This window comes from Mirounga leonina, unplaced genomic scaffold (genome assembly GCF_011800145.1).
Source record: "Mirounga leonina isolate KUSES-001 unplaced genomic scaffold, KU_Mleo_1.0 Mir_169, whole genome shotgun sequence".
NCBI lineage: Eukaryota > Metazoa > Chordata > Mammalia > Carnivora > Phocidae > Mirounga > Mirounga leonina.
This window is the reverse complement of record NW_023270431.1, coordinates 5,412,598-5,431,197: the sequence shown is the minus strand read 5'-3', so window position 1 is coordinate 5,431,197 and position 18,600 is coordinate 5,412,598. Positions and strand designations below refer to the sequence as shown.

Here is an 18,600-nt window from a genome sequence, read left to right as displayed (position 1 = left end):
ACTCAGGTGTCACTAATTTTAATTAATACAATATAAGTTAGCTTAAGCTGCCTTTAATTATCAATTTAAACTTTTTTTGTCAGGTTAAAATAAAATACTATTCAATGTTTTGGGGGGTATAAATGTTCTCTGTTTCTTTGTTACCCAAAGTGGGCATTAAAAAAGTTGTTTTTAAAGCTGGAAATTAAATCAATATGTGAAAAATACTAAAATATCCCCCCATATTTTTTTCCAAAATAACTCTTTCTAGGCATTTTACTTCATTCTAGCTGTTCAGTGGTGAACAAAAAAGAAATGATTTCTGCCTTCATGGAAATTACAATACAAGGGGGAGAAGGAATGAGGACAGAAAATAAGCAACTACTATACAAATAACTTTATGGTTAAAAATTGTGCCATATGCCAGGAAGAATTGGGGTCAAACTGAGAACCGAAATACGAGATGCTACCAAGACACAGGGTAAAAGAAAACGTTTCAGGCAGATAGAACAGTCCATCTAAAAGGCCTTAAGAAACTGATAGACTGGGGTGTATTTGAGGAAAGGAAAGATGGTGGGTATGGTGTATGCGTAAGGGAGACACTAGGGGGATGGGGGGCTTCTAGATTATGCAGGGTCCTGTTACCTGGTTAATAATGTTGGGTTATATGTTCAGTGCATGAGAACCACAGGAGGTTTTTGGGCAATAGTGGAGGTGACATGATCTGATTTATACTTTAAAAATGTCACTCATGTGATACTTGAGTACTATATGCATAGAGAATGAGTTGCAGAATGACTGGGGGAGACCAATTAGGAAGCTCCTGCAGTATTCCAGGCATAAGATGATGCTAGTGAAGCACATGGTAGTAATGAAGATGAAGAGAAAAGCAAGGATTCAATTTGAAGATTGAAGACTTGGCTTAATTCTTTTTTTTTTTTTTTAAGATTTTATTTATTTATTTGACAGAGAGAGACACAGCGAGAGAGGGAACACAAGCAGGGGGAGTGGGAGAGGGAGAAGCAGGCTTCCCACGGAGCAGGGAGCCTGATGTGGGGCTCGATCCCAGGAGCCTGGGATCATGACCTGAGCTGAAGGCAGACGCCTAACGACTCAGCCACCCAGGCACCCCTTGGCTTAATTCTGAAGGGTGAGACAGTAGAGGCTGAAATTTTGCAAGAGATACAATTATTGGTAATAGCAAAGTCCAGGTCAAGTCTATGACCATGCAGATGAGGACTGAGAGTTTGGATTAGGTGATGTTATCTTTGAGTGGCTAACAGTAGTTCAGTACGCTGCAGCCCATCACGATCCCAGGAAATTGTATGTTCCTCTTTTATCTCAGCCTGCAATATGCTTCCTTTCCTGTTCCCCTTACATTCATCTCAAGATGGAACCATGCAATGACCCAAGTGCCTGGCGCCATTCCTGGCACATTGCAAGTGAAGTGATCTGGTGTGTAACTTAGAAGCGTTTTATTCCATGTGTGATGACCACGATAAAGTGTCATAATGCCACTTCGAGGAGCCGTCTAATCTACTGTTTTCACTCATTCCGCACACAATTTCTTTATATAGTCAAGCAGTTCACATGATCTCCAACACTCACTTGAAAGAACAGTACTTAGAATGCAGTCATCAGGTACTGTTTCCCTGGGAATTTTTCTTTCTTTCAAGGTTCTGGAATATTTAAGAAACTCTTCTGGGGATAACATTACTCAGGAAATTCAGCAGTACCTGAAGGGGTTTTCTGAAGTTCCCTCAGGAAAATCTACAAATGCAGAATAAGACCTAGGTATCTTTACTTTCTCTGTTTCTTTCTGGATAGGGAAAAAATACACAAAATAGGTGTTCTGTAACAGAGTTACTTGTATTCCTGTACTTTACCAGTAATCTATATATTCTATGTAAAGCTATTATAGTCCAGTAGATTTATATTTAATGAAACAAATTCGATGAGAAATCGAAGGGAAATTACAGCATAGTAATGTTTTAAATTTCTTATTACAATCTTAGGCTTTAGTTTGTGGTTAATGAATTTTTTTTAAAAAGCTTAGTTAAAATTAAGATGTAAAAACCAGTGGAAATGTAGACACTGCAGTAAGTAGGCAAGAGAGAGATAAGAAAGAGAAGAAACCCATATGGATAGTAATGTTGTGTCTAGGCGTGTGAGGGAAGCAAACTCTGGTGAGGGAAGGATTGCGTGGGTTACAGGCAGCAGTTGGAGGCTTCTACTCAAAGTGTGGTTGGGGACCAGCAGCATTGGCATTACGTGGAAGCAAGTTAGAGATGTTGAATCAGACCCTCCATTTTAACAGTATTACAGTGTAACTCGTGCAAATTCAGATTTGAGAAGCAGTGGTACACATTGTGCTAAACTGGAGTTCATAGACCCCCTACTCATCCTCTAGAACCAAGAAAACCTTTTGGAATGCAAACCCAATGTGGTTGATTTTTTTTTTGAAAAGAGAAGCAATTAAGAACAAGATTTTTGGTGGATTTTAATTACCCTGGGTTTCTAAACCAGAAGTGAGGACAGGGGAGAGTGGAGACGGATATACAGGAGACTAGTAGAGATAGCATAGCAAGTTGGGAGCAGAGATAGAGAGAGGGAAACACACAGAAAGAAAAGCACAGGAGGACACAGAGGGAGACACATCCAGAGTAACATGGAGAGAAACTCAGAGAGAGAGGGAGACAGAGACAGAGACAGAGTGGGAGACAGAGACAGAGAGAGAGAAGAGGGGAGACGGAGAGTGAGCTAGACAAGGGGAGAGGAAGAGAGAGGTGCAGACAGAAGAGAGGTAGAGAGAGAATGTGCTGGGGGTTGGGGGATGGTGTAGTTATGGTAAGGATTAAACTTGAAAGAGTAGAGAGATATACATTAGCCTGGTTGGAGAAGGAAAACAATGTTTACTATGTACGAATATTTACAGATAGTGGGATATTAAGCAAAGAACAGAATACTCAAAACTTTATCAGATCCATAACACTGTTTATCAAGAAAAGTAATACACAAACTCTATCTTAGGTGTTTTTATGTAAATTCATGGAAGGCTGTATTTACTTAACGTAATCCAAAAGTGAAATGCTGTATTTATAGCTTTTTTACTTTGAATTTTGTAGAATGAAAACTATGGAAACTCTGGAATTTATTAATAAGAATAGAACCAGGCTGGGAGGGTCATTTGGAAGTCATTTAATCTGTTCCTTTAACTTTTAGTTTAAATTATCTAAAGATCGTTTGTTGTATTAAAGGAGGTTCAGAGCCAAAGATTATCTAGGCTCTATCATCAGTACCCCTTACATGCATCAGCATATGTTAACACAAAGTTATTACTTTAATTTACTTAAATCCTATGCTGTGGAAGTCTTTTTTTCATATTATATGCTAAGTGATAATAGAAAAGCCATTTTTTTAATATAGCAGCTCATATGTTTGAAGATAGTTATTAAGTGGGGCCCAATTTTTAATAAATTATATCTGATGTTTAATTTAGGTTTCTGAGTATCAAACAGTTTCTAATCTTAGTCTCTTAGTATTTCCAAAGTGGAAATTGTAGCTTTAGTAACATTTTAAGTCGTATTTAACCTAAGGTCTAAATTGAAGTTTTAATAGTGCCTATGACATTTTACACTTGTCAAGAGAAATAAAAGTTTATGACCAAGATATTTAGTATGCCTGAATGGGGACATTTTTAATATTATCCAGTAAATGATGGAGTAGAACTTAGAAGAAAAGCCAAAAGTTAAAAAGAAAATGGGAAAGGACATCCCTTCCCCCCAAGGATTTATATTCTTTCTCAATCTCTTCCTCTCCATCACCCTGTATCTCTTTTCCACATAATACTGTACTTTATCTAGATTGAGTCACATTAAGTTACCATTTTATCAGATTCTTATCTCTGTCAGACACCAGAAAATGGATTAGGAGTCTGTGTTTGATGTAGAAGGATACTGAGAGCATTTTGATCACATAACTCAGCACTTGTCATAGCTTACCCAAGTGACTTCCCTTAGTTCTAAAATGAAAGCGTAGGACAGGTTGTAACCTTGCTGAATCTTGCTTAAGGGAATTCTTGGAAAATATGACTATAGTGTATTTTCCTTTCGATCCACCTCAGGAAAAAAAGTAGCAAAGAGCCAAAATTCCACAGGAGAGGAGAAAATATTTTTGTGGTCAGTGGATTGAGAACATGTTGACAGCTGCCTTTAACTCCTGTCCTCTCATCTTTTGCCTAAATCACCAAAAACTAAAACCTTGAAGAAACTCAGAATTCTGTGGTCATACTCTGTAACACTGGGAGGCAATAAAATCAATTCCATACAGTTTCCTTTTCTTTCTTTCCTTCTTTTCTTTCTTTCTCTGCCTCCCTCCTTCCCTTCCTTCAACTAAATACCACTAAAGTCTCTGTTCTTTCTGAACTGTGTTGGTTATAATTCCTTAAGCCTCCCTCAAAATTTTAATTATCAACCCCAGGTGAATAACCATACATTTCTCATGATCTATTCCAAGAGTTTGTGTTGTTTGAATGTAATGGGTTCTCTTAACCCTGGACAAAGGGTTTTATCCATAGAGAACATTATTGACACTCTTTACAGTTACTAATAGAATTTGTATGTATGTAATTTGTGTATATGTATACACATATGTATTTTGTATATTTATATATATATATTTGTACATATATAATTTGTATAGAATTAGTTACAACTAATTCTGTCATTAGTTTTGTTCTCAACAAATTCAGTGAATGTTCATTTAGCATAGCTCTATGACCTTGGTGAATTTATTTAACCTCTTTATGCTTCAGTTCCCTCACCTGTGAAAGGGGGATATTAACTCTACTTACCTTAGAGAGGTTTGAGGAGGATTAAATAAGTTGATATATGCAAAGTGCTTAGAAGTGTGGCTGGTTGATAAAGCACTATATACATGGTAACTGTTGTATCATGAGCATTTACTATGGTAGGCTCATTATTAGATAGGGGTACTCCTTCCTTTCCTATGGTTCCAAAGGATGTCTCTCTTCATTGCAGGTAAGTGAAGGCTGACAAGCTAATGCCATATATGGTTACATTCAGAATGAGTTTTCTGTTCCCCAAGTCAGCCATCCTCTCAAACATAAATGTACTTAAAATCCATGTAAATATTTGTGAAATGATGTATCATCTTCATATATCAGTACATGGTATGTCTTTTATGATAAATGTATTTTGAAGGTTTATAAAGTTATTGTCATTGGCATGGTTAGCATTTAAATATTTCATTGTGGCTTTTCTTAAAGTATGTTCCAGTGAAGTATTTCTGTAAGCTGTTAAAAAATAATTTGTAAAATAAGTCTTTAAACAAACTTTTACACATCTCTTTTCTGTAAGACTTTAGAGGTTTTAAAATATTAATGAATTCTAGGAAGCATGAGTAGGGGATCTAAATTACTACAATTCCCACATTTATATGGAATGCCAAAATATTTTTTTCAGAAAATAAATTGTTTTATCAGAATGCATTTTGGGTAAAAATTAGTATTTGGCGTCTTGTGGGTAGACATATAATTGCAAAAGTGTCTGTGTATCTCCCGTTCAGGTTTGTGGTTATTTATCTACTTGGTTCCTTTGTTTCAAGAACGTAAGAGTAAGAATATAATATACTATTCTATTTCTATTTTTTTTTCCTTCCAGGAATGTTTTCTTCTACATCAGTATGTTGAAGGCTATAACAGGGATCCAGTCAATATTCCAAACATTGGGGCGCCTGGGTGGCTCAGTTGGTTAAGCGACTGCCTTTGGCTCAGGTCATGATCCTGGAGTCCCGGGATCGAGTCCCGCATCGGGCTCCCTGCTCAGCAGGGGGTCTGCTTCTCCCTCTGCCCTCTTCCCTCTCGTGGTCTCTGTCTCTCATTCTCTCTCTCTCAAATAAATAAATAAAATCTTTAAAAAAAAAAAAATTCCAAACATAGGCAATTCAAATATGGTGCTTTACCAAAACTTTGCAAAGAGGTGCTTAGCACTGTGTGTGGCCTTACCCTTCTCTTTCACTAATATCCTGTTACTGTTAATAGTCTTGACCTCAACTTTCTAAACTTTGTTTTCTATAATGGATATAATTTACCTCTCGCAAGCGTTTGACATAATTGACCTCCTTTGCGAAAGGTTCGCTTTCCCAGAATTTCATGGCACCCAGCGAGATCCACATTACATCCTACTGCATAGAACCAAAGTTGGGAAATTGAACAGACAGGTTTAAATTTGATTCTGGAGGCAAGGTGTGCAGTAAAAGTATGGCAGCTCCAAGGAGCCATCAGGAATCCAGCTTCCTTCTCTTTTTCTGCTCTGCCAGCCTTAGTTTGTGGTTTTCTTCCTTGTGGTTACAACGTGATGGCTGTACCTCTCAATATCACCTTTCGGTGCTGTAGTAGATGAAGGAATGTAAAAAAATCAGCAGCTCCCGTCCCCCTTTTTTAAAAAAAAATCAGGACAACAATAAATTTCTGGAAATCTCACCCAACAGAATTGTATTACATTTCCTTGGCTAGAGCTATGTCACATGGCCACCTGTAGTTTCAAAGATGTGTGGTGTTAAAAAACAGAACTCAAGGGAGTAAATGTGAAGATCTAATTGACTTTATTAAGTGATTCATGAATCAGGAAGCATCCCACATGGCAAGTAGAAAGATGCCCCTAGGAGCTGTAACAACAAATGGAAGGTTTTTATAGGAAGGAAAGTGAGGCCAGTAGTTATCAGCAAAAGTAAAGGAAGGATTGTTTCTGGCAAAGTCACCTTCCATTAGGGGGAAGGGTAGGGGGTCTCATACATATTACTTCATCTTCCTTTGAGGAATGGAGAGGGTCCCTGTGCCAGATTACCTCATTGGTGCTGACCAAAAATTTCAGGTTTATTGGCTTAGATTTCCATTCCTGGAGAGTTTGAAACTGCAGTTAGGTCTTGGTTTGCTGTCCTGGGGGGCAAGTGACTGCACCTTGAAGTCTATAATTTTTTTTTTTTTTTTTTTTTTTTAGCAAGGAGAGATGTTTTTAACCAACCCATTTCTTCCCCAAGCAAAATTTGGTATTTGTTGAAAGGAAGAACAAAGAATGGATGTTTAGTAGGCAACTAGCAAGGTCCACCACTTACATGCGATTGATTTTCTTCTTATTTGTCTGTCTGAGTGTTGGCTTATAGCTGAAATGTTCAAGTTCCTGGAGGACTTCTTTTTTTACTCTGTGGTTTACCCTGGTGACCACACCTACCCCTTTGGATTCAGGGAGAACTATTGTCCAGATTTCCACCCTGTTCTCTTATCTCTAGACTGGACCTCTACACCCAGCTCCATTTGGAGGTCCTAGTAGTACCTCTAGCTCAAATGTCCAATACGAGACTTACCATCTTCCTTTCCATCCCTGCCTTTCCTTTATTTTTTCCTAGCTATGGAAAGGATTACCACCATCCATCCAGCCTTCCAGTCCAAAAATCTAAGATTAATTCTTCCTTCCTTTCTTTCTGTCTGTTCACATCAGTTGATCCTAGGTCTTGTTGATGATTTGTCCTGAATAGCTTTAGAACTTTTCCACTTCTCTCCATCCCTCTCACTATTCTTCTAATTAGTGTCACCATCATTTTTCACCTAAATAACTGTAATACTCTTTTGCATGTAAAAATCTGATCTGTCCCTCTTGATTGCTCACTCAGAGAGTCTCAGTGCCCTTAAAGTCTAAGCTCTTTATTTTTTTTTAAAGATGTTATTTATTTGAGGGAGTGTGAGACATAGAGAGAGAGTATGAGTTGGGGGGAGGCAGAAGGATAAGGAGAAGCAGACTCCCCACTGAGCAGGGAGCCCAAGTCGGGGCTCGATTCCAGGACCCCAGCTCTATCCTAGGGCCCCAGGATCACGACTTGAGCCAAAGGCAGTCTCTTAACCAACTGCACCACCCAACCAACTCTTTAAAATGACTTGCAAGAATGACTCTTGATTGCCACCCAGAGATTCTTGAATGTCCCTAAAGTCTAAACTCTTCAAAATGATTGGCAGGGCTCAGTGTGATCCTGGCCTTGTGGCCTAGAACTCACGCTCTCCTTATCCCATCCCTTTGGTCTGGAAAAAAGTATTTATAGTTTCAGAGCTCAGAAGAGCCATCTTTTAATTTAGCCTCCTTTTCTGTGTATCCTATCCTTCCCATAATCACATCAAGGTTAACCTTACTCACCCCTCCCTATATTCCTTTATCATAGTATGTAATTCCTGTATTAGATTGTCGGTATTTCCCACTTAATTCCAAAAACTGTGTAACTTGTAGTATCTAGTACAGGTCACAGAGGGTATATTATTACTAAATGTTCATCAGTAAACAATTCTAGATAGTGATCCCCACCAACCAACCAACAATACTGAGAAAAACGTTTTCTTTATATCCAAAGCCGCTAATGTGCAATTATTTTGGCATTTTGTTTCCCCAGTAGAAATGAGAGATTGCACGCATTACCTGTATTTTTTAGCTTGGTGTGTTTTATGCCTCACTCTTTTTTTTTTTTTCCTCTCCCTATTAAGAAACTTTTTTTCCCCCCTAGAATCAACTCCAATGACAAGTCATGTCTATGATTATACAACTCAGCTAATTTTTCGGAAAAGTTTCAAGTACAACATTCATTTATTTAATACCATATTCTGATCATTAGCTCAGACTATGACATTTAATACACCTTAAATAGAATGAAATTAAGTTTTAGAATTTATACTAAGTAGTGGATACTGTGCAGGGATATTGAAAAAGAAATGGGTATGAATATACTTCAGTAGAAGTAAGCATAATTTCCCCCCTATATTGCTAGATAATCTTTGTGGAACAAACTATTCATTAACATTTACATTTAAATGTATAGTATAAAATTTTATTACAGTGTTTGCATTACTAATCTAACATATACTACTTGAACATAAGTTATGATGCATGATCACAGGGAATCCTTCCAAAAACTTTAGAATTCAGATTTTTCTCTTATAATGTTAGCTTTAAAAATTAATAAAATAAGAACATTGCTATGAAGATTTAATATGAATATTTAAAAATAAAAATATTTTTCATGTAAGTATATGCTAAATATTTCAAAATTTAGAACATTCTTTCTGCTTTTCCTTAAAGTAAGACATAAAGCCAGGACTCTAGTCCTTTATGTTGGTGCTTCTTTTGACTGACTCAGTTATGGTGATAGCCATTTTCTAAGCCATAAGAGTGCTACTGAGGGGTGGATGGAAAGAATGTTAATTTAAGTGAAATGGTTTCAGTTTAACTAATTAATTAATTAACTAATTTTATTGAGATATAATGGACATATAAAATTTTATTACTTTTAGGTATACAACATAATGTTTTGATACATGTCTATATTGCAAAATGTTTACTACAATAAGTTTAGCTTAACATCTTTCATTTCATATAATTATAATTTTTTTTCTTGTGATGAGAACTTTTTTTAAAAAAAGATTTTATTTATTTATTTGACAGAGAGAGAGAACACAAGCAGGGGGAGTGGGAGAGGGAGAAGCAGGCTTCCCGCAGAGCGGGGAGCCCGATGCGGGGCTCGATCCCAGGACCCTGGGATCATGACCTGAGCCGAAGACAGATGCTTAACTAACTGAGCCACCCAGGCACCCCACTTATGATGAGAACTTTTAAGATCTACTCCGTTAGCAACTTTCAAATATGCAATACAGTGTTGGTCACTATAGTCACCATGCTGTACCTTACATTCCTAGGACTTATTTATCTAATAACTGGAAGTTTATAGTTTTTGACTAGCTTCATCTAATTTCCCCAACCCCTCTGCCCTCATCGCATCTCTAGTGCCCCTTAATCTGTTGTCTGTATCTGTGAGTTTGGTTTGTCTCTCTCTGTCTGATTTATTTCACTTAACATAATGCCCTCAAGATCTATCCATGCTGTTGTGTATGACAGGATTTCCCTCCTTTTTATGATTGAATAATATTCCATTGCGTGTGTGTGGAAATATACACACACACATACACACACACCCTGTATTTATTTTATTTGTTCATTCATACGTTGTTTCCCTGTCTTGGCCATTGTAAATAATGCTGAAGTGAACATAGGAGTGCAGGTATCTTTTTGAGGTGGCAATTTCATTTCCTTCATTAATCCCTGGAATTTGAATTGCTCTTGTTCTATTTTTAATTTTTTGAGGAACCTCCATAACGTTTTCCATAGTGGCTGCGCTGAAGTGGTTCCAATTTTAAAAGGATTTTTGCTGAAGTCGGAAAGTATACACACACAGTCAAACTCATATACACACATACAAATTGAGGAAATATTTTTATATGCTATATGGATTCAGTTAAAGCTCTTTCTTGGGCGCCTGGGTGGCTCCCATGGTTAAGCGTCTGCCTTCGGCTCAGGTCATGATCCCAGGGTCCTGGGATCGAGTCCTGCATCAGGCTCCCTGCTCAGCAGGGAGCCTGCTTCTCCCTCTGCCTCTCTCTCTCTCTTATGAATAAATAAATAAAATGTTAAAAAAAAAAAAAGCTCTTAATGTTTTTTAAAAAATGTCAGATTCAAATCTTCTTTAGATTCTTACAAATAGGGTAGAAGCATATGATTTATTCATGAAATTTTGGCTAGGAAAAATATGAACAAAGAAATCCTCTTCCTCTATTCTTGCCCTGAAATTCTACAGTTACTGTGTTAATTAGCTCAATGTTATTGTGGGTTATTTTTTCTTATAAATAATTTATACTTCAGTTTTCCTTCATCCTTCAAAATGGCAATGCATGAAATTGATTTGGTAGAATTGTACCTTTGATTAATATTTAATTTGAAATTATTTTACCAATTCAAGTTTAGATGTAACTATGTCACATTTTAAGATGCTAAGTGTACATTAGAAAACTTGAGTATATATGTCTTTATAGTAACTCCTGATTTTCTTATTCCAAGGAGCATTTCCTCAGTTTATAAAATAATATATTTTATGTGTAAATAAAATTTCTTTTTTTGGCTTAGTAACAGAGTTGATTAAATTAAAAATCACCCCCCCTGCCAGCTTCCTATAACATGAAATACATACCATGTAGCTGTTGTAAATATTTACCAATTTGAAAATATACGTGACTAAAACCCCAGAAAACAGGTCAAGTCCCTACTTCATGGGACTATTTCTATCATTCACATATCAGAAGACCTTGGGCAGTCAGTTCACAATGAAAGCTATTGAGTTCCTGATGCTTATGCCAGTGAAGAGGCTAAGGACCTAGAACATATTTCTTTGGCAACTTGAGTTGATGAGCAGAAGAGATGGCTTGCAAGAGGATTAATTTCTTCTAGAACAAGGGGTTCTGTCTTATCCCCCTATTCCCAATCCCATTATCTTTTCTCCCCTTAATAGGCTTTTGGATTTGGTACAAAGGAGGGGGCCGCGTTAGAGTAGAGTTACACATATCTCTCAAAGCTTGTTTGCCCATTCAGCTCAAGAACATGGAATCTGTCCATTGATAAACCTGCAATGCTATGTGCATCATCTGGGAAAAGGGGATCTTAATCCAGTCCTTTTCCATTTTAGCAATAAATAACTTGCAAAAAAACCCAAAGAAACAAACACATAAAAAACAAGACAGGGCTGGGATCATGTGACTAATGATAAATATTTGTTTACCATTGATTTCCCTTCTTGCCATGTGTGCTGCATGAGGATAAGGAGCTTGTCACTATTACTGCTGATCTAAAACAATGCCTAGCAAGTCTCTGAAATGTTTGGTGAGTGAATGTTATGTAAGTTTAATGATTGGAATTGATTTTCTGAGACCTGCCTAAGGACCTGATAGTACCTCCTAACCTCTGTGACTTAATTTTCTTATCTACAAATAGACAATGCTATTTGCTATCTTACATAATAATTGCATAATTGGTTAACGATTGGAAAGTAATTTGGACCGGTCAGAGATAGGCATTGTACAGATAAAAGGGAGTTATCTTTATTAACTAATCAATGATGTCTTCAGAACTTCTGATATTTCTTATGCTTTTGCAAAACTGTACAATCTTAGTATCTGAAAGAAAGAAATAGAGGAGAGGAGGAGGAAGGAGAGGGAGAGGGTTTTAAATTTAATTTGCTCTTATGACCATTTCTATGATACTTTCTTCAAAATTATGCTTTCTCATGAGACTTTGTGTATTTTTTTTTAATTGACATTTTTCAGTTTTTTAGCCTGGGGATGTGGATTTTCATGCTCAGTGCGTAAGTGTAGGCCATTATCATATTTGACAGGGATGATAAGCCTGCTTTCAGAAGGGGCATTCCTGGGGTGCCTGGCTTGCTCAGTTGGAGGAGTATGTGACTCTTGATCTTGGGGTTGTGAGTTCGATCCCCACATGGGTGTAGAGATTACTTAAAAATAAAATCTTAAAAAAAAAGTGTTTCCCCAGCATTCCCCCCAACATTTCTGTGTGGTGATGTGGAGCTGGAAGGACTGTTTCTGTCAGAGATGATCTTTTGGTCTTTATTTCTGAAGGACAACTTTAGCCTTAGTTTTGGATTATATTCTCACAGCATTTATTCTGTTGACTAGACTTTTATGCCTTTAATTCTATGGAAACCTCGTTTGTCTTTTATATATTGAATTCATTAGATGGCTAAAACTCTTTCCTGCTTTTTTCTGTGTGCTGTGTCTTCCCTCTATGTAATAGTTGTTTGGCAGATTTGACTGTTTATGCCAGATGTTGTTCCTTGTTTGAAAGTGTGCAAGCGAACTGTCACAAATTTTGCATGTAAACATGCCCATTTGTATTCTGCCACTTACAGCCTTTTTCTTTTTATACTTATGTCCTGAAAATTCTGACTTTTTAAAAGGTGGACTTATTTGGAGAACAGAATCCTAGTATTTTAGAGACATTCCATTTGGGACATTTATTATACTACAGAGAATCTCTCATTTCAAAATGACCCGTATTTCACTTAATGTTTACAAAACTGTTCATTTATCTGACATAAGGGGCTAATCAAACTGCTTAAATACATTCCTGGCTGTTTGGAAGCTTTTTAAGCACCATAGAGAGAGTACTTAGCAAAGGAAATTGTGTTTATGTATGTGGAATATCGCCACTGAAATTCTGAACAGACCCAGAGGAAGAGGAAGATTGAATTTTAATATTCAAGCTAACATAACTTATTTCTACTTTATATTTAACTTAGTGGGATAAATTGGTCCTTAGTAAAACCGTATTATAGAATACAATCTAAGTTGTTGTTTTTTTGTTTTTGTTTTTGTTTTTTTTTGAGGAAGAAGTTGAGGTCGAAGGCCATGTTAATTATCGTAATAACCAGTACTTCTGAGTATGTGCTATGTGCCAAACACTATTTTACATTTATGAATTTACTTAATCCTCACAAAAACTCAGTGAAGTAGGTATTGTTATTACCTTTACTTTTTAGATGAAATCAAGGCCCAGGTCGTTTAAATAACTTTGCCCATGCTCATAATCCTTATGCTATTTTGCTTCTCACACTTAATGAGACTTCTTAATCATGAGAGTCTTAATCATGAATGTGAAACTTAAGACAAATACATTTTCTACACAAGGCAATTACCTTCTCACATAATAATGCAAAAGAACGATATACATTGACTGGTAAAATGTGGCAGTCAGTAGGTTCTAAAATGTACCATTTTCAGTTTATTTTTTTCTATTTGTTTTCGTAATCTGTAGTTATAGACAAGAACCAGTAAAATGTTAAGTTTTACATGCAAATCCTTTTCACACATGAAAATCTTATATTTTTATTCTGCCACAGTCAACTGGTTTGATATCTATTAATTTTGCATTCAGGGTTAAGCTGTGGCTTTGATATCTATGCATTATTGAGAAACTAAACCATTACAAGATTAGTGTACTTCAAAATCTGCTCCCCAAATAAAACTTGAAATGGGCTAAAAGGAGGAGGTAAATTGATAGTTGGTTAGTGTTCTTTCTTTTGTCTTTATTGTTTTTTATTTATTTTACTTATTTTTATTTACTTATTTATTTTTATTATTGATTATTTTTAATAAGGTTAAGAAATTTAACCTATACCTTCCTCAGTTTATTGTGACATATAAAGATAAAGTGACTTTTTCAGTTAGAGAAAGACGAATACCATATGATTCTACTCAGTGGAATTTAAGAAAGAAAACAGATGGAAAAAAAAAAAAGAGAGAGAGAGGGAAGCAAACCAGAAACCAGATCTTACCTATAGAGAACAAACTGAGGGTTGCTGGAGGGGAGGTATGTAGAAGGGGGCATGGGTTAAAAGGATGATGGGTATTAAGGAGGGCACTTGTTGTGATGAGCACTGGGTGTTATATGTAAGTGATGAATCACTAAATTCTACTCCTGAAATTAATATTATGCTGTATGTTAACTAACTGGAATTTAAATAAAAACTTGAAAAAAAAAGATACAGTGACTTTGAGTAAAGAAACAATTCCTAATGTGACCCCTTAAAAGAACATGTCTGGTATGTCCAGGAGAGATCAACACGTGGGATCTTCTGACGTGCCATAGGTAATCTTTTAAAGCCTGGATCCTGACAAGGCAATCCACTAAGCAAATAGCTGGGAAGCAGTAAAGCTTGAGTTGGCTTACATTGTGAACACATCCTGCTTCCTTTTCTCTTGTATTGATGAGATTGTTCTTGTGATGTGTTCAGCTTTCTGTTAGGGTCCTTTACTTTGGTTCTACTTAATTTATACTTAAACTTGTTGTTTTATGTTGTCGAAGTCAACATGTAATTGTTCAACTTAAAAAATGGGAGTTGCTCACCTCTGGCTAATAAGTTTCAGTGATGTGAAAGTCCCAGTATTTCAGTGTGACCTTGCACTACCTGACATAGAAAATGTGTGAATCCCCCTGCTCGGAGGATGCACAGAAGCTTCACTTCTGAGGACTCACTTGGGGCCTCTTGAAGCTCAGGTGACCATGATCTCCTGAGGTCAGTATAATAGCCAGTGAGAAAACCAAACACAATTGATAGCATTGAGTGACATAAAGAGGGCAGTAGTCACAGTTTCCTTTGATGTGATAGTTTCAGAGATAACATGTGACCAGTGTATCATTGACTTTTTCACTGAAATTGCTATGTATATGTATAAAGTATATGAAATTGCTATGTATATGTATAAAGTATATGAAGAATCATGTCAATGTGGTAATGTTCCTCTGTTCCTGAAAGAACCAGAAGAAATGATGGGTAAATGGTTGCAGAAACATGTGGTGGAGAATTAGGTGTGCATCCACAAATTAGGACAATTGCCAGATACTTTCTATTTTCATATCTGAATATTTTAGGGTGGTAGGCTCAGGATCCCTGAGAATTCTTTTCTGCCTCAGGTTTCCTAAAAGTATGAAGGATGTACAGGTGTATTTTACCCAACTTCACAGTTATACTCCCTGGCACCTGAGAAGACAAATGACAATCAGCAGTCTGAACTTGTAAAGTTCAAGAAAGAAAGCCAGGATCTAATGGAGAAAATGTTTTATTTCTTTTGACTGCCCTATCACAGACTACCTGGTGATTTTTTTTTTATACCCTGAAGAGTAAGCCGACACTGAATTAAGAAAGATTGCTGCAAATTTATATGAAACAAAACCCAGAAATTGTCAAGTAAGGGATAATGGTTTATCTTTAATTGTCAAAAGCATCAAATTTATAGCTAATTTTAGTTCTCTAAATTGAACCATATTTAATAACCAAGAAGTTACCATATTTTCCATGCTAGAACTTTTTCTGGTTAATAACTTTTCCAAGCTGTTCTTCCATCATTGGTTTTCACACATTTCTCTCACCACTTTTAATATTCTACCTCTTTTATGGACCATAGGCATTCCAAAATATTTACATATTTTTCTTTGCAAAATGGGGTTTTCACTGATTTCTTTTCCATTTATAGATGTAAATGTCATTAACATAATCTAACCTTATATATCATAGGAGAAGGAATAAATTAGAATTATTTTATAATTTTTTTCTATAAATGGTTTACCGCATATATGTGTTCTTTTCATAGTTGTGTAAAAATCTGCTACCAACAGACTTTGGTGCTCACAATGTGATGCTTTAAAATTTAATTTATTATCACATATTACTCAACATCAGTTAGTGTGTGCTGAAAACCCATGGGCGGAATAGAACTGTGCTGTGTACCTAAAGAAATATAACAATCACAGAACAATTCCAGGCTCCGTCTTGTGGTAGCTTCTGCTCTTTAACAACATTAGTAAGAACTCACATAGGAAAGGATAAAAAGAAGGAAGATATTTTTGAATGGAAGCTGAGGGTTGAGGTTAAAAAAAAAACAAAAAACAGTTACTTCCTTTTTGCTTGTTTTCTTGTTTGGATTCTTTGAATTAGAACTGTTAATAGGCCAGATGAATCAGATGAATCTCTCTAAGAGGAATCCTTCAAAGCTGAGTGAAGGATATGTCCCTAGAGGAATTATCTTACTGGGACATGATCTGAGTTTATGCCAAAGGCCTGCTTAAAGGTTCAATATGACTAAGGACTTCTTCAGACTGGAATTTTAACAGTCTTTCCTTAAACATGTTTGCTTTTTTTCTTTATTGCAGCTGAAGAATGATGATGGAAATTCAGATTTTATAAAGTTAATAATATTTCTAGGTATAAAACAAGTTAATTGACCACCCTCAACAAATTACATTTATATTTAATATGACATCAAAGGCAAAATAAACAGCCTAAATTTGTGTAATTCAGCTTAAGCTTTTCTTACTTGAGACACTATTATTCTAAGAGGTAATACCCTTTTTGATACAGAATATTTGAGATTTCCTTTTAAAAGAGAAATTCTGACTATTGACATTATCATTATTGATTGAGATATGAATATTTAATGATGCAGCCTCAGAACTCAAGGTGAACATTTTCAATTTTAGATTTTTTAACCGGTTTGCTAATGCTTAATTAAGTCATTCTACTCGAGATACCCTTATATAATAAAGTTAACAGTGGAGACTTTCTTGTTGTGACTAGTTCAAAGAAGATGGGTATGAATAAACTTTTATTTGTACATCTGTCTTTTTTCTTTTTTCCAAAAAGTGAATACCTGAACCCATCCAATAATGTCTGTTCAGGCTCTGAATAATCTGGACAATAACTCCTGGAAACTACCCTATTTAACTAGACTGGAAATTGTGGCGCCAGTTGTAATAATCCCATACCCCTTCGTAGTCACAACTGTTACAAGACAGATACATAAGGAAATTAGATAGTGCTCACTTTGGCAGCACATATATTAAAACTGGAATGATACAGGGAAGATTCACATGGCCCCTGCCTAAGGATGATACACAAATTCGTGAAGCATTCCATATTTTACTTTTCTCTGATATCCATGGGTGGGGAGACAGACTCTCTAAGTGAAGTAACCCACCCAATTCAACACCCATCCCCAATTCCTCCTTCAAAAAAAAAAAAAAAAAAAAAAGAGAGCAAGATTAGATAAACAATATTATAGATCCAATTCTAAACTTTTAGATCACTTTGCCAAAAGAATGATCTGAATATATTCCCACTTGATGTTCTACAAATTAAGGTTTTCCCTTAGACAAATATTTAAAAGCATACTTTGGATATAGTCTAAATTTTACTTTAGTAATTAAACTTTGTATCTCAAGGGTTACACTGTAGAAAAATATTTTTTAAAAATCTGTCAGAAATTAAAGATATGGGAGGGAAAAGTAATCAGTCTGTATGTAGAAATATTGGGAATATGTTCTACCAGACAAAAACCAATACTAATCTGATCTATATTTTTCATTGTGGTTTTGCTTAGAAATAAGCATGAGGATTATGAAATTAATTTTAAATAGAAATTGAATACAAAAATCTTTGAGCCTTTGATAGAAGTGGGTTGCAGTCAAATCAGAAACACCTAATGCTATTTCTTTCTTTTTATCTTCCCCAAATTTTAAATATTTTTAGAATTGTGAAAATCCTTTAGAAAATTCTAGGTGTTTTTTATTATTTGGCACCTTTATAATTTTGAGTAAATCTGAATTTAGGCCACTGTCAGTTCTATATTTTTGAGCATTATGTTTCCAGGGGCGCAAAGTATAAAGGCCAATTTTGACCTTGTTAGAAGAGATGATAGTCTTTCTTTCTTTTTTTTTTTTTACTGTACCATGTGCAATGGTGGAACACTTATTCTCTGTACCCCTTTTGTCCTTCCAGTATGTCAATGTTTTGTCTTGTTTCAACCAAACATCCAGTAAAAATAATGAAAAAAGAGAACAGGCTTATTTGCAAGTTGTCTGTGTTGATCCTTTAAGAGAAGTATTTTCAGGTAGAACAGATGATTAATTTCACATTTTTTGTAAAAATTGCCATTTTAAACACTATGTATCTTATCTTTAACATGCATTTTCTCCATTTTTACCTAAGGTTTCAGTTAAGTTTAAATAAGTAACATTAAATGGATATTGGAAGCCATTGCACCTATTTCTAAGGTTAGTGTTAAAAAACCAAAAAAGTTACATCAGATAAAGACATTGATACATATTATTGATTCTTCTGGTCATTCATGGAGAATTGTAGTGTCAGAGAAAGAGTTATAGAGGATGA

At 35.7% G+C, this 18,600-nt stretch overlaps 1 protein-coding gene and 1 non-coding gene across 2 annotated transcripts in view; both read left to right on the top strand.

Moving 5' to 3' along the window:
- Nucleotides 1–18,600, top strand: part of ROBO1 (roundabout guidance receptor 1) — a 405,403-nt gene that overhangs the window by 80,477 nt on the left and 306,326 nt on the right. The gene's annotated exons all lie outside the window — the stretch shown is intronic.
- Nucleotides 17,249–17,355, top strand: LOC118017451. Its single transcript, XR_004681154.1, has one exon. It is a non-coding gene; the product is annotated as a U6 spliceosomal RNA (small nuclear RNA).